Source organism: Ailuropoda melanoleuca, chromosome 2 (genome assembly GCF_002007445.2).
Source record: "Ailuropoda melanoleuca isolate Jingjing chromosome 2, ASM200744v2, whole genome shotgun sequence".
Lineage (NCBI taxonomy): Eukaryota > Metazoa > Chordata > Mammalia > Carnivora > Ursidae > Ailuropoda > Ailuropoda melanoleuca.
This window is the reverse complement of record NC_048219.1, coordinates 60,115,109-60,129,036: the sequence shown is the minus strand read 5'-3', so window position 1 is coordinate 60,129,036 and position 13,928 is coordinate 60,115,109. Positions and strand designations below refer to the sequence as shown.

The following is a 13,928-nucleotide window of genomic DNA, read 5'->3' as shown; positions in this document are numbered from 1 at the left end:
TCATTCAACTCCTAAGAGACTGGACTGAACTGGGGGCACTATAGCCACCCTGCTCCAGGAGACTCCAGAACTCACGCTCTGGGGGCGCCTGGGTGGCACAGCGGTTAAGCGTCTGCCTTCGGCTCAGGGCGTGATCCCAGCGTTCTGGGATCGAGCCCCACGTCGGGCTCTTCTGCTATGAGCCTGCTTCTTCCTCTCCCACTCCCCCTGCTTGTGTTCCCTCTCTCGCTGGCTGTCTCTATCTCTGTCAAATACATAAAAAATCTTTATTAAAAAAAAAAAAAGAACTCAAGCTCTGAGAGACTGCGGATGAACAGTCACCAAGGAAATCCTACATATTCCATTTCCTTCTAAATAAAGGAAAAAAGCCAAATTTAACACAGAGTCATAAAGATTAGAGCTGTACTACATTCTAGATATGAATGGGAAAATGTATGTGAAAGCGACCACATTCTTGAAATTATCATTTAATACCTATAGAGCACAGAGACAGGTCTTCCCCAAGCATTGATTACTGGCCCCCTCCCATGGTTTAAAAATTATTCACACCATGACAATCCCACAGTTGGGCCCCGTACCCAATATCCTAATGCCCACAGGACCCATTGCTTGATCTGGCTGCACTCAGAAGCACCTGCAGGACCCTGTAAACACAATCATCCCGACCAGGCCCCACCCCAGATCTATACCATCAGAATCACTGCTGGGGGTGAGTGTTTAATCTGTCCATTCAAGGAACTCCCAGGGGGCCCTAAGGTGCAGCCTGTTGGGGAAGCTCTCCTGAAGACATTCTACTCCTTTCTTCACTCGACCACCAGAATTGCTGAAGTCAGAAACTGCAACAAATAATGTCTCTTCTCATGAACCTTTAGTGCAATAACCTTCCAAAGGCAATGGAATGAAGTCCAAATTCCTTAGCAGGACACCTGAGGCCCTCTGTAATCTGTCCCAAACTGCTTTTCTGCTATCCTTTCTCCCCACATTCCTCCCTTCGTCACAGCACCAATCCCTAAACACACACATGCTTCTTTCACGTCCCCATACTTCACCGCCCCAGTGTCCCCTCGGTCTTCCACCCTTTCTCTACCAGTCAACATCTTCCACATCCTTTCAGGCCCTGCTCAAGTTAATTTTCTGAAACAGTTTTGTGTGTGAAATCTTCTCTGATCTTTTTTTTTTTTTTTAGAAGACTTTATTTGAGAGAGAGAGAGTGAGTTGAGAGAGAGAGAGCATAAGCAGGTGAGGGGCAGAGAGAGAAGCAGACTCCCCACCAAGCAGGGAGCCCAATTCCGGGGGGGGGCTCCATCCCAGGACCCCAGGATCATGACCGGAACCGAAGGCAGACTCTTCACCAACTGAGCCACCCAGGTGCTCCTTCTCTGATCTTTCCAGTCAAAAATCAGTCTCTCCTTCCTCTGAGCAAATGTCCAAAAAATGGAGCTCATGTAGGAGCTCCCATACACCGCATGCTGTGCTGAATTACACGAAACTGTTCGCGTGCCGGTCTCCCTATGGAGAGCAGAGGCATACGTAACTCATGTTTTATACTGTGGATGAGGGACAGATCCAGGTTCAAAGTGTAGTTCTTCCAGGTACTTACTAGCACTGCAATCCTTGGTGGACTGTTTAGACACACTGTGCCTCCATTTTGTAATCTTTGAAATGGAACAATGACAAATGATATCTACCTTCATGACTGAAGTGAAGATAAAGCGTGAGAAATGTTTGGCTCAATACGGACCACCTAAAAATTCACCCAGGAGACAGCTTTTCATTATCTTTTATTATTAATTTGAGTTCCCTATGCTACAGGAATGTACTGTAAGGCAGTGCTCAGAATCATTTGCTTTCAAAGTAGTAAGCAGTGATTTCTTAATGCCCTTTCTCCTTACCCAATTTTGTTCCGTTACAAAGGGTATTTCATAATATGTCTATTGACAAGTCATCTCTCACTCCCCTTTCTTTCCTTCAAAAATCATTGTACAAAATTCTAGCGAGCAAGCCCTGTCAGCGTCCCTCCTCCTCCAGCCTGACTTTTTGCTTTGAACTACAGTAACTGCCTACAGCCACAGGGTCGCTGCCCAGAGAACCGCCCGCTTCACCCTTACAACAAACAGCACTTTGTAGGCAAACTGGAGGCGAGCCCAAAGTAGGAGGGGGAAAAGCCAAGGAAAAGGAGTTTGGGCCAGAAACTGAGTTGACACCCACATGATGGTCCACACTGTAACACAGGTAAGGAGAGAACAGGAAAGGAAAGACGTTCAAGTCAACGCAAACCTTCGCAATACTCCCAAGCATCCCCCTCGCCGCTCACCCACGGATAGTGACTTCCACGGCTCACCAAGGCCACGCTGGTCCCCTCACTGCCTAACACACATGGCTACTGTTGCTGACAAACAACTGTCCTGTAGAATAGCACCTGCTCTTCACCAAACCAGTCATATTGCCGTGACTAACCCCTCCATCATTCCCATGGAGACGAAACCCAGTGAAACTCAACGTGAATTAAATCCAAGGTCACACAGTCAGTAGAAGCCAGGGCCAACACCAGATCTCAAGTCCTTCAGCTCCAGATCCATGGTCCTCCCACTGCCTCACATTAAGTGTGAAAAGCAATTGTCAACATGCTCTCAGAAGCACTCCAAATCCACTAGTTGTAAAGGTAAACCGTTTCTGTGCTCTTAAAAACAATTCTGGTGCCAAGAGCGAAGGCTGTCACGGCAGCGAGGCCCCAACGGCTGCCCCGAGGAGGATCTGTGCGGTATGCTAGCACGCCGTTCCAGAAGAGCTGCAGCTTTCTGTTCCTAGATGGAAACTCTCCTGACACCTCTGCTCATTCGGTTTGGGGAGAAGCGACTGGGGAAGGAGCAAAATTGTCGTTCTTTTTTCAAACCCAATCTTGATCCTGATTTTAAAGCTGAGGTAATGTGGGAAGCAAAAGAGGTTCTAAAGCAAATCTGTGATCCTTGCTGTGAGAGAGTGTGAGAGGCAATAATGCAGTTCTCAAAAGCACGGATCCTGAAGCCACGAGGGCCTGGGTTCCCATCACTGCTCTGTCACTGCCAGTATCTGGCCCTGAGTCCCTCAGCTGCTCACGGTCATGGGGAAGTGCAGCCAGACTGCGGAACTGGGCCTCAGTGTCCTAGGCTATATGGGGGAGGGGGGCAGGCGGGTGAGGAGCAAATGAGCTCCTCAATGCAAAGTGCTCCAACCAGCGCTGGGCACATGTGTTTCCTATTATCATTTCCAGAATGGAAGTGGTCTCTAAGGTTGTCTTTTTTAAGTGTATTTTATAAGAAGGTTCAAAAAGACTTCTCATACAATTGGTTTATCCCTAATGCCCCAAACCAGCACGAAGATTATTTACAAGTTTCACTTCCTGATAGGATCTTCCAGGATTTCCATCTGTGGACTAGAGTCCCTGTAAGAAGAAACAGTGGAATTGGAAGAATTCTTCTTCTTCCAGCGATAGTGCAAGGAAATCTGCACCCATTTTCTCAGTACTGCAAACTGGCTTCCAGCATGGAATAAATAAAAAAAAAAAAGACCTTCATTGCATTAAACTAATGCGGGGTGTGTGTGTGAATTTTTTAAAAATGCGTGTTTTATTCTGAAAGCCACCAAAGCATTCAACATTTAAAGTTACACCAGCTGAGAGGGACTTGGTTCCGCTCACACAGGGATGACAGTCCTATGGACTGGAATAAAACCTGCTGATGAATCAAAAGATTTCTTTCCCAGAAAATGCTGAAATTCCAGGAACAATGTGCTATACTTGGGATGATGAAGAGAACAATGCCTTTAAAAATCCCCTCTTAGGCTAGGCGCCCAGCATCGGCTAGTAACAGAGATCTGCTCACGTATCACCTCTCCTCTCTCTGAAGGGGCATCTGCACAACACATTCTACGGCAATGATGGAAGGCTCTTGCCCTCAGAAGAGCAGATACGACTGAACACAGCAGCACTAGTCGGGTCACAGGACAGGTCTGAGGTCGTGCCCTGCACAGGGGCGCCCAGCCAGGGAGCAGGGGTAGAAACCCAGTCTCAGCTGCTCCCCGCAGCGCGCCTCGACGGGGCAGATGCAGTTGTGCCGCCGCTGACTTCACACAAAGGGACTGTGGGGTCTGCTCCAAGTCGTGCTGAGCACACAAGCCCTCCACGAGCAAAACAAGCTGGTGTCCAGCGCCCCGTGGGAGCTGGGGGCTGCCGGGCGTACCCCCTTGGACGCCACTGCGGTTTGTACTCGATAACAGCCAACTTTCTGCAGTGCAAACATTTGCCAGCCCTCCTGGTTTCCTTTTGGTTATCAGCTGCTCTGTAGTCTCTTCTTTTCCTGCCTCTGTATTCTCCTTTCTGACGGGAACCCTTTCCCTTCCTTTCCACTCCAATTCTCCTTTTGCAGAAGCCACAACACAAATTAATGCGCACCCACGAGGAATGGCAAAATCATGGCACTCTGCCCACCCACATAGATTCCACACTACTTCTAAATATTTATCGGGTCACAGTTGTCCCTTTCTGGTGTAAAGACTCTTCTTGTCTCTCTCTCTCTTCTCTATTACCCCCAAATCGATTTTGAGATATAAATAAATGCCCCTCTTCCCTTATCTTGGGAGAGTAGATGATCTTTCTTCACCTCCAAGTGGCGCTTACCCCTCATTCTCTACTCCTGGGCCCACCTGCCCCCTCTGCCCCCATACCAGTATCATCTTGGCCTCGCGGCTTCATTCCCAAACTATATGTTTCTCCCTGAATCTACCACTCCTCAAGCAAGACAACCCTTCACATGCATTCATTCCAGATATAACAAAACAAATTTAAAGGAGAGACGTTGTTACCATTACAAGTAGGGGGCTTTTGTTGTTGTTTTTCTACTTTGTGTGTGTATGGGGGGGGCACACAGAACAATGAAATCAAGTTTTGATCGGTTTCCACTTAAACAGATTTGTCGAAGTGTATTGTGCTTTTATTTGCATCCCATGCTTTTGTTTACCTGGTTAGGAAGGAAGGGCTATCTATCGCTAAAGGCCTGACCTTGCAGGCTGTATCCAGCCCACAAAGCCATTTTGTTTGGTCTGCAGGAAGTTCTTACTCAAAATGTTGAGTTAGCCAATCTTCTAAAATCAGGAGATTTTAAAGTAATAATCCAGATTTCTGGCTTACAGTGAAAAATCAGAAGATCTGGCAAGACTTGCCCACATTCCCATATGGCAACAATTGGCTGCTGAACAGATCAGCTAAACAGAGCCCCTTTAGACAGACCTGCACTTTCTAGTTCAGCCCAGGTCCACCCCACTCCCTCCTGATCCCCCTTCCCTGAGGCTGAGGACCAACTGCCACAAATCCTCTTCTGTGAGGCCTACTTCAGGCAGTGCCTAATATTTGCTTAAGACCCCAGGGCAGAGCAGGCCTCCAACTCTGATGCTCCCTCTGGTTAGCGCAGAAACTACAAACACAATGACAAAGTTGCGGCTGCGTACAGAATTTGCCACATACAAAATAATGTATAAGGAAAAGAACTAAGAGAGAAGGAAAATGTGCCATAATAGAATGATATCTGAAAAGAACTACATTAAAGAGAGAGAAAAGCGTCCCTCCCTCACTGCGTGCGTGTGCATGTGCATGACATGGGGGTGCATTCGTGCAAGCTGTGTTAACACTGCAGACCATCTTCTGATCTGTACTTTATTATTGGCTAAATGTTAGTGTGGAAAATAAAACCTCCGAAGTCGAAATTCTAACAGAATGAATTCACTCCCCTGAAATGGTTATACATGAGCAGAATACATCTACCAATGGGTCTATAAATATGTGATACAGACATACGGATATTGATTGACACATTGCTTACTTAGAGGACATAGATAGAAGTATTTATTGTTTCATTGCGTATGTTTGCTATGGCACGAATTCAGCAAGGACTGGCTGTAACACCTGACAAACACGAGCTACGACCGTATGTATTTATGTACAGCAGTCGGTGTAAGGTCACATCTTCTGAGAAGGAGTACACTCCTACAACGTACACCACTACAAGTGGCACTCCATCGCCAACACTGGTGACAAGAGAATAGGGCTCAAGGAGTCACCAGGACAAGTGATTTTTAAATACCCTCTCAGTTCTAGGATAAACTTACCCTCAAGTGGTTTTATTCTGGTTGGTATTTTCGAAAATGCTGTGCGCTGGCGAGAACACTGGCCTGGAAGTCAGCAGACCTGGGTGCCACTACGCTCTTCTCTTCACAGCCTGTGTTCCCAGGTTCAGATCTGACCCCTGAACGGGGAGCAGACCCAGACAGGTTTTAAGGTCCCTCTACACCTCAAAATCCTATTCTCTTTTTTGTTTTTGGCAAGAATATGAATAGGTATTATAAAATGAATACAGAAAAATACAAGAGAAACGAGAACAGCGGATAAGAGAACAGGCTTTGAAATGACAAGTGTAGTTTCAAATTCCACCTCCACCACCTCTGGGGTTTTTTTGCAAACCACATAACCTCTCCAGCCTCAGTTACCTCATCTGTAAGGTGGGAGTAGTCCACTTTCACTCAGGATTGCTTTGGGGACTGAACGAGAATACATGTAAATTCCAGGGCACAGGTTTGGACAATCAGGAAGTGCCTAATAGTTATTAGTATTAATCTGGGGTATTCCACAAATTGTCCAATTGCTTCTTGACCAGTTTAGATTAAAAAAAAAAAGAAGACTAGCTATATCTGATAATAAATTGATTTTAAAAGCTTATTCAGTAGGGTAACATCATGCAGACCATTTCCCAAAGAATTTTAACTTTCAAATACTTCTTAGAACTAAGCTGGCACAATCAGCGATGAGACATTTGACTGATGGTACTTCATACCCGATGTGACGGGCATGAATCTGTCCTGTCTCCACTGCGTGAGATCTGGAGAAGCAGCTCTCTGGGGATCAACGTCCTTCAGGGAGAAGGGCTGTCTTGCATTTCCGTTCTTCTCCCTGCTTTGTAGAGTTCATTACAGTGCTGGTGATCTGTTGACGCTGAGATTTAGCAAAGGAATTTATGGGTTGCTGGGGAAGTGAAGCCTTCTCTGGCAATGTTCCTAACTATTACCAGCAAGCAGAGAGCAAAGTAAAAAGGGTTTTAAGAAATGTTCATAATGGAATCTAACATTGTTATCTGTGAGCCTTGCCCAGCAGCAGGTGTCCACAGAAGATTGGACATCTTGAAAACCTTAGAGCAGTAGTTCCAGACTTGATTTCAGACTAGTAAAATCTGAAAGACTGTCATAAAATCGCCAGGACTTAGGTGACCAAGAAATGACCCAAAAAACCAAACTATCACCATCCTTCACAAAAGGAAAAAAAATTAATACCTCAAAGTAGGAAGAACCCAAGATTTTTTAAAAAGACCTTTTACATTGAATCAACTCAGCATTAAAATCAAAACTGAAAAGCTTGCCGCATTGTCTCCATTCATTTCTTTCTCCATAGGCTGGAGCAACTGTCACCACGGACCCTCTCTGGAAATGGACTTCCAGTTGGCCCCATTATGCCATCCAGTCTGGGGCACAGCACCTCATGGAGGCACGAAGGGCCACACTGTGAACCATCCAGTGTCTTGGTCATCACCTTCCAAGGACACAGATGTATCCTCAGAGCTCCCTGTTTGTCTTAGTAACAAATTGTGAGCCTGTCAGCCACGAATGTTTCGAAACCTTTTTGAGAGTGTCTTTAGTCAGTCCCCAGCCTTTGCGTGCAGCTCTGTAAGACAGTGGTTCTCAGTCTCGGCTCTATCTATGGAATCACTTGGGGGCAGAGAGAGCTCTTTTCAAAATGAAACTCCACTTCCAGAGACTTTGATTCAATACCTACAGCTCAGGTAACTTAAAAATATTCCCCAGACTGAATGGAATGATAGCGAGGCAGGGTTGAGGAAAACTGGTGCCGAATTTTTTTGCCTTCATCCTGAATTTATGTCTTACAAAGCTGGAAGGTATACCTCTTCAGGCATTCCTTCAGGGGACAAACATGAACGGAGGGCCTGCCATGTGTGAGGCACTGGGAAATCATCAGAGAACAAGACAGATTAACCCCTGTCCTCACCATGCTGACAAGAGTACCAGAGAAACAGACAAGGAGGTGGGCGATGGAAATATCACATTCAGGCTTCCTGGGATTAGGTGAACTTTCTAGGTTCCTCTGTCCTTACCCTCATCGTTCCACAGGCTTCGATAACATCTCCTGGTCTTCTTTCCAGATAATAAAAATCCCCGTATTTTTATCAGAAAAGCAGACAGGCAAGGCCCTGTCCTTGTGGAGTTTCCATTCTAGCAGGAATGCCTATGTTTTCTAGGTACCATTACATTGGTGGTTCCTGCTCCACTGTCCTTCCTAAAGTCAGGTGTCCCAGCTTTGAACAAAGCACAGTGGAAACTCAAATAAGATTGCTTTCTGTTTTGTTTCCACAACCTTTTTTTTCAAAGTCTTTTTGATGGAGCTTAGCATTTCCTGTCTTTTTTAATCTGCAAGAGCAAGTTGGGACAACACTGTGAAAGTGTTTTCGAAGTCCTTTCCTGGGTTTTACCACCAACACACCATCCTCTGACAGTTCCGTAATTTTTCTCTTCGTACCTGACCTCCTATTGCCCAGAGAGAAACTCACCTGCAAATCTTCTGATGACTCAACATATCCTAATACGGTTTCCCTGGAGTAAATCCCCATTGGTTGGTTATTTCATAATTCCGAAGAGCTTGCTGTCATCTGTAAACCTAGAAATTCCACTGTGTGCTCCTTCTTTTGGATCAATTATGTAAATAAGGCACGAGGGACCCACTGTTTACACACCTTCAAGCAGAAGAGAAATCTTTTTATCCTTAGCCTTTATTTGTGGTCTTTAAGGTAGACGAATTCTAATGTCTGCTCTGTCACTTCATGTGTAAGCTACAGCTAGTCACATCACCTCCCTGGGCCTCGATTTTCTCATCTATGAAATTCGAGTGTTGATACCTTCTATAAATTCTACCTTTCTATCCAAATGGTACATCACATCCTTAATTCCAAGGTGACTTCAAGTTTGATACAGCCCTTGAAAGTATAAAGGGACAATATCTAGGAGTTTTCCAATATTTTCCCCTCTCAAGAAATCTTCTACCTTCACAAAACATCCCTTTTTCTCTCAGGAATATCCCTCATCTCCAGAGGACATGGACAGGTTTCCCATGTGGACCAGAACGGAAGGGAGAGCAAACACACTGACCATGTGGACAGACAACACACCAGCAGGGGAATCAGGGCACAACGGACACTCATAACCAAGAAGGTGCACATGTTAGCTGTGAAATCTGGAATTTTGTTCTAGCCCTCTCAACCATGTTGGATGGCTACCACCCCAAACAAATAATTTATTTAAATCTAGTTTGTTGGATAGATCTAGAACATTTAGAGAACTTGGCACTAAGTTCTTTCTGAACCGCTTGCTTCAAAAGACATCCGAGTATGGTGATTTCCTAATGTCATCTCAGAGATGACACGCGAAATCTGGTAAGTATGAAATTATACCAATGACAAGCTAAACCCCAATTCTGGGCAAAAGGCTTGTTTCTAAGCCCCAATCCTCTCTCCTTCCCCAAATGTAAAGCTGTCACTCATGAAGTATCTTGGGCATACTAACAGAAAAAGAAAAGGAAAAAGAGCTTGGCCTGAGTGGGAACCAAGATCATATTTTTTTTCAGTACCACTTATCCTATTTACCTCTTCACAAATTTCCGAAGCAGCTCTGATCTGGCAAGCTTCAGATTTGCACAGAACATTAGAAATTCTCTTCCAGATGTCTAAACAGAATTACAAAGACCCCAGAGGATGGAGTACAGATTTCAGAAGCTTGCAACAGACTCGAATAATTTCAAAAGGGCATCGCAGGTGCAAACATTTGCAAAAACTAAATGCAAGGTAGTTTGACCACAAACACAGATTTCTCAGAAGCTCCTAAACTAAGGGCCAATCAACCCCTGGAATTCACCTCCATCACTCAGCACCCCAGCACCAGAATAGGACTAACAGTGCCAAACCACTGGGTTGCATGCAGTATTAATACAAGTGGCTACAAAGCTCTTGGCAAAGTCATCCTCTACTCCTCTCTCACAGGATTAGACGGCAGAAGCAAGACTTTTAAATATCAAAAGACCTTAAGACTGGACCAAAATAAATAGGATGGCACTGAACAGGGACAAAAACAAACCAAAAAACTTCCATTCAATTTCACACGCATACAAAAATACCTGGATGTTTTGACTGTTTGGACAGAACCTATACATGGATCTGTGCTAGCTAAGTGCTGCTATTAAAAAAAAAAAAAGGCAGTTTTATAAGTTTAAATTGCAGTAAATAGATGCTTATGCCTTGGTTTCAGGAAACAGCTGTCCTACTGTACTCTTTGTTGACCAGAACACATTTCAATTATCGTATTCAATTCCAGACACTGTTGCTCTCCATTGGAGATGCTGACAAACAAGACATCTAGAAACCATGACCCACACGGGATTATGGAAAGAAGTGGACTATTTTGCACTGAGAAAAGGGGAAGGATACATCATACTGTCTTTGTCAAAGACGTCAAAGGGCTGTCCTGTTGATGTGGGAAGTTCCAGAGGAACAGAATCAATGGAACGAAGTTTCCAGGAGGCAGTCTTCAGCCCAAATAATAAGCGTCCACAGTTCAAAGACACAATGACATGTCTTCATAACTAGACTTCCCTGTTTCTGGGGGTGTTTAAATACAGGCTGCCTAGCAAGCGTAAGAATTTACTAAAGAAGTTAGACCAGGACCTCTCTAAAATTCCAATTCTGATTCTGTGATCCCCCACCTACCCAATTATACTGCCCTGCTAGCTCGTCTGCCACGATCTCTTGAAAATGCCCTTTTCTTCTGATTAGGTTTTGCCCAGATCCTAATCACCTCAGGCCTGAGCACAGCAGATGTCTCCTAGGTCAGCTGCCCAACCTGGACGTCCCTCCTTCACGTGTCAAGAACCACCTCCTTCAAGGCCTATTCTGAGATGTAACTTCGCTTCACAGCGACCTGTACGGCTACTGTCTAGAGCAAGGTTTCTCAACCCTGGCACTACGGACATTTTGCCAGGATAATTTGTTGTGGGGGCTGTCCTGGGCATGCAGGAGGGGTGCTCAGCAGGGCCCCGGGCCTCTATCCACTAGATGTCACAGCACCTGCCTCCCAGCCATGACCAAAAAAAATGTCTCCAGACATTGCCAAATGTTTGCTGGGATGCAAAATCACCCCTTGTTGAGAACCACTCTTCTTGAGGCAAATGATTAACACCACTGACTGTGGTTCAAGTTTTCCACTAACTAGATTCCCCCCACCTTCATCAGTCATGTTCTCTGCTCCAGCCAGGCAAACCTATTTACTATCTGTGACTTGTGACAAAGCTCACTGCTTTCCTAATACAGGGTCCTTCCTCTTTTCCCAAAGCACACACCGCTTTCATCTGGCTCCCCAAACCCTTTCTGTTTCATTATTCCTTGCCCTTTTAGGACAATGTAATCCTTTGCTTCTGGTGGTGTCCTCACCTATACCTGTCTTACTGGCCCTCTATTTGTACATGAATCCTCTCCTTCCTCGTTAAGGCACCACAGCACCCACTCTGGTTCTCTGCTTGCTGCTGGCACTCAATAAACCCGAGTGGTGTTTCTTAGAAGGTCAAGAATCAGCTCTGATTACACATGGAAAATACATGAAATCCCTTACCAACTACCATTTTAAGAACGTATGTGATCGTGAGTACACAATTTGAACAAAACTTTGACTTGTTCACACATAGTGCCAATCTACCTACATGACTGGGATTGAACCAAGTCTAACTTCCATCATATAGCTACCAAAACAACTGAGCTACTGGGACAAGACAAACACATCAAATTTTGTAAAATTAATCAAAAAAGCTCAGCACAATATAAAAGTTAAGGGGAAAAGGCCAAGTTTTGACCAAGTTTGTTGTTCTGTTTTGTTTTTTTTAATTCTGTAAACCCTGGCAAGAAGGAAAGGATGCAAATATGGCTCCAAACTTCCCCACATTCATTGCATCATCCACTACTCAACACGGTAACGGAAGAGACTGGGGTACTAGGTCATCTAAGGACACTCTCCTCTTCCACCTGCTAATATGTTAAGTTTTAATCAACAAAGTACACACTAACACACCCTCAATAAGAACGAGACAAATCTACGATAAAATGTTCAAATATATAAGTAAACCATGCCAATTCAAGATTTGGAATTTTTTTTTCAGCTCCGTGGATTACCTAATCATTTTATGGGAGGCTCCCTACCTAACCTACAGAAATCAAACACTCCAAATCAACCTTGCTGGATCCTTATTTTTACTCATCTCAGGATTTTTCGTCTCTTGCTTTTGCATTTTAACAGGGTTATAGTCAACTGATGTGGAAGACAGGAAGTGACAACTCTAACCCTTTCCTAGCTGATGGTAGGTGTTTGGTCAGTATTTGTGGACAGTAAAAAGAAATGCTGTCTGAAGACCTCATTTACTGGTTATGGTGCAGGATTCTTCCCACAGGTCTGTAGAAAGCAGAGGTCCCAGAAGCTTTGGTGGGGAAGGTCTGAATCACTGTCATCCTTGGCACTTGGAAATGCCCTTTGGTTGTTGATGAGGTAAACAGCCCTCACCATTACGGCAGAAAGGAATTCCTTGCCTGTCCAGACTTCCAAAGTCCAGCACAGAACACAAAATAGGTGTTCAGTAAATGCTTCCTGAACGGAATTGTATTATCAAAACTAAGGAAAGTTTCCAGAAGTCAGCTCTCTCTTTAGTCCTATACTTCTTTCAAAATAGGTCCTCCTAGCTTTCTTTGCTCAACAAGAAATATTTTCAAATTCAAGGAAGAGAAAAGGAGAAAATCTGCAAAGCAGAGAGAGCCATGAATGAGTCCAAGCAGCTCAAGTTGGCCCCACAGTTGGCCCCACAGTTGGCCCCACAGTTGGCTAGGACTCCCCACTATCTATTCTCCATCTTTCTGCCTGCCTCTTGAGTGCTCGCTCCCTCTCACCTTTGCGTATCTTCCTTTCCTGAAGCCCTACCTCCCCACCTTCTGCCACACAACCCCCCCAAATGCGTACCCGTTGGGACCGCAAATCCACACCTCTTCCTCTACAGCGGGGACCTACCTCTCCTCCCTCGAACCTGCAGCAGCTCTTCTTCACTGCGGCTGGCTTTTTAAGAAACACAAAACAAAAAACAGCCCGCCTAAAACCAAAAACCCTAATTTCTTTATCCCTAAAGGATACCCCAAATTAGGGGCGCATTAAGAGGAAGGCCTCTATCAACCCTCCAGAAAGCAACTTCCCCCAATCCTCCTTCCCAAGCCCCTGGCCAGGATAAGAGCAGAAGTCCCGTTCCCAAGTGCCCACGCCTTCAAACAAGCTAGAAGCGGATTATACCGGTACCCAACCCGGAGATGGCCCGCGGCGGGCAGGGTGCACCTGCGGGCCCCCAGCTCCCTCCCTCCGGCGCGGGGGGCGGGGTGCGGCCCTCATTCCCCGCCCAACCCACCCGGCGCGGGAAGCAGGCGAGGGGGAGGCGTTTCTGGAGAAGTTAAAGGGCTCACCTTCTGGGCTCCGGGCCAGCAAGGCCAGACACCAAACACCCAGCTCCGGGAGGAACCAGCGGAGCCGAAACCGGGTCTCCCCGCCCTCCCGACTGCGCGGACGGGGGCGAGAGGAGGGAGCGCGCGCGAGGGGGAGCCGAAGGGAGGCAGTCCGCACTCTCCTCTCCCAGGGCCCACCGCCGCCGGCCCAGGCGTCCGCGGCGCCGCCGCTCCAGCTGCGCGGAGCGGCACAATCTTCCGGGCCCCGGCGGTCGCAGACGGGAGCCCAGCGCTGCCCCGCGCGCCGCCCCTGTGCCTCCGGCACCC

The 13,928-nt window shown here is 46.1% G+C and overlaps 1 protein-coding gene across 1 annotated transcript in view; it reads right to left on the bottom strand.

Annotated features, from left to right (window-relative positions):
* The window catches only part of LRRC8D (leucine rich repeat containing 8 VRAC subunit D), a 109,073-nt gene extending 95,151 nt beyond the window's left edge, over positions 1-13,922 (bottom strand). Inside the window, exon 1 of the mRNA XM_034653854.1 lies at positions 13,623-13,922. The gene's annotated coding sequence lies outside the window, so the exon portion shown is untranslated. The remainder of the gene's footprint in view (positions 1-13,622) is intronic.
* Positions 13,923-13,928: the final 6 nt, after the last annotated feature.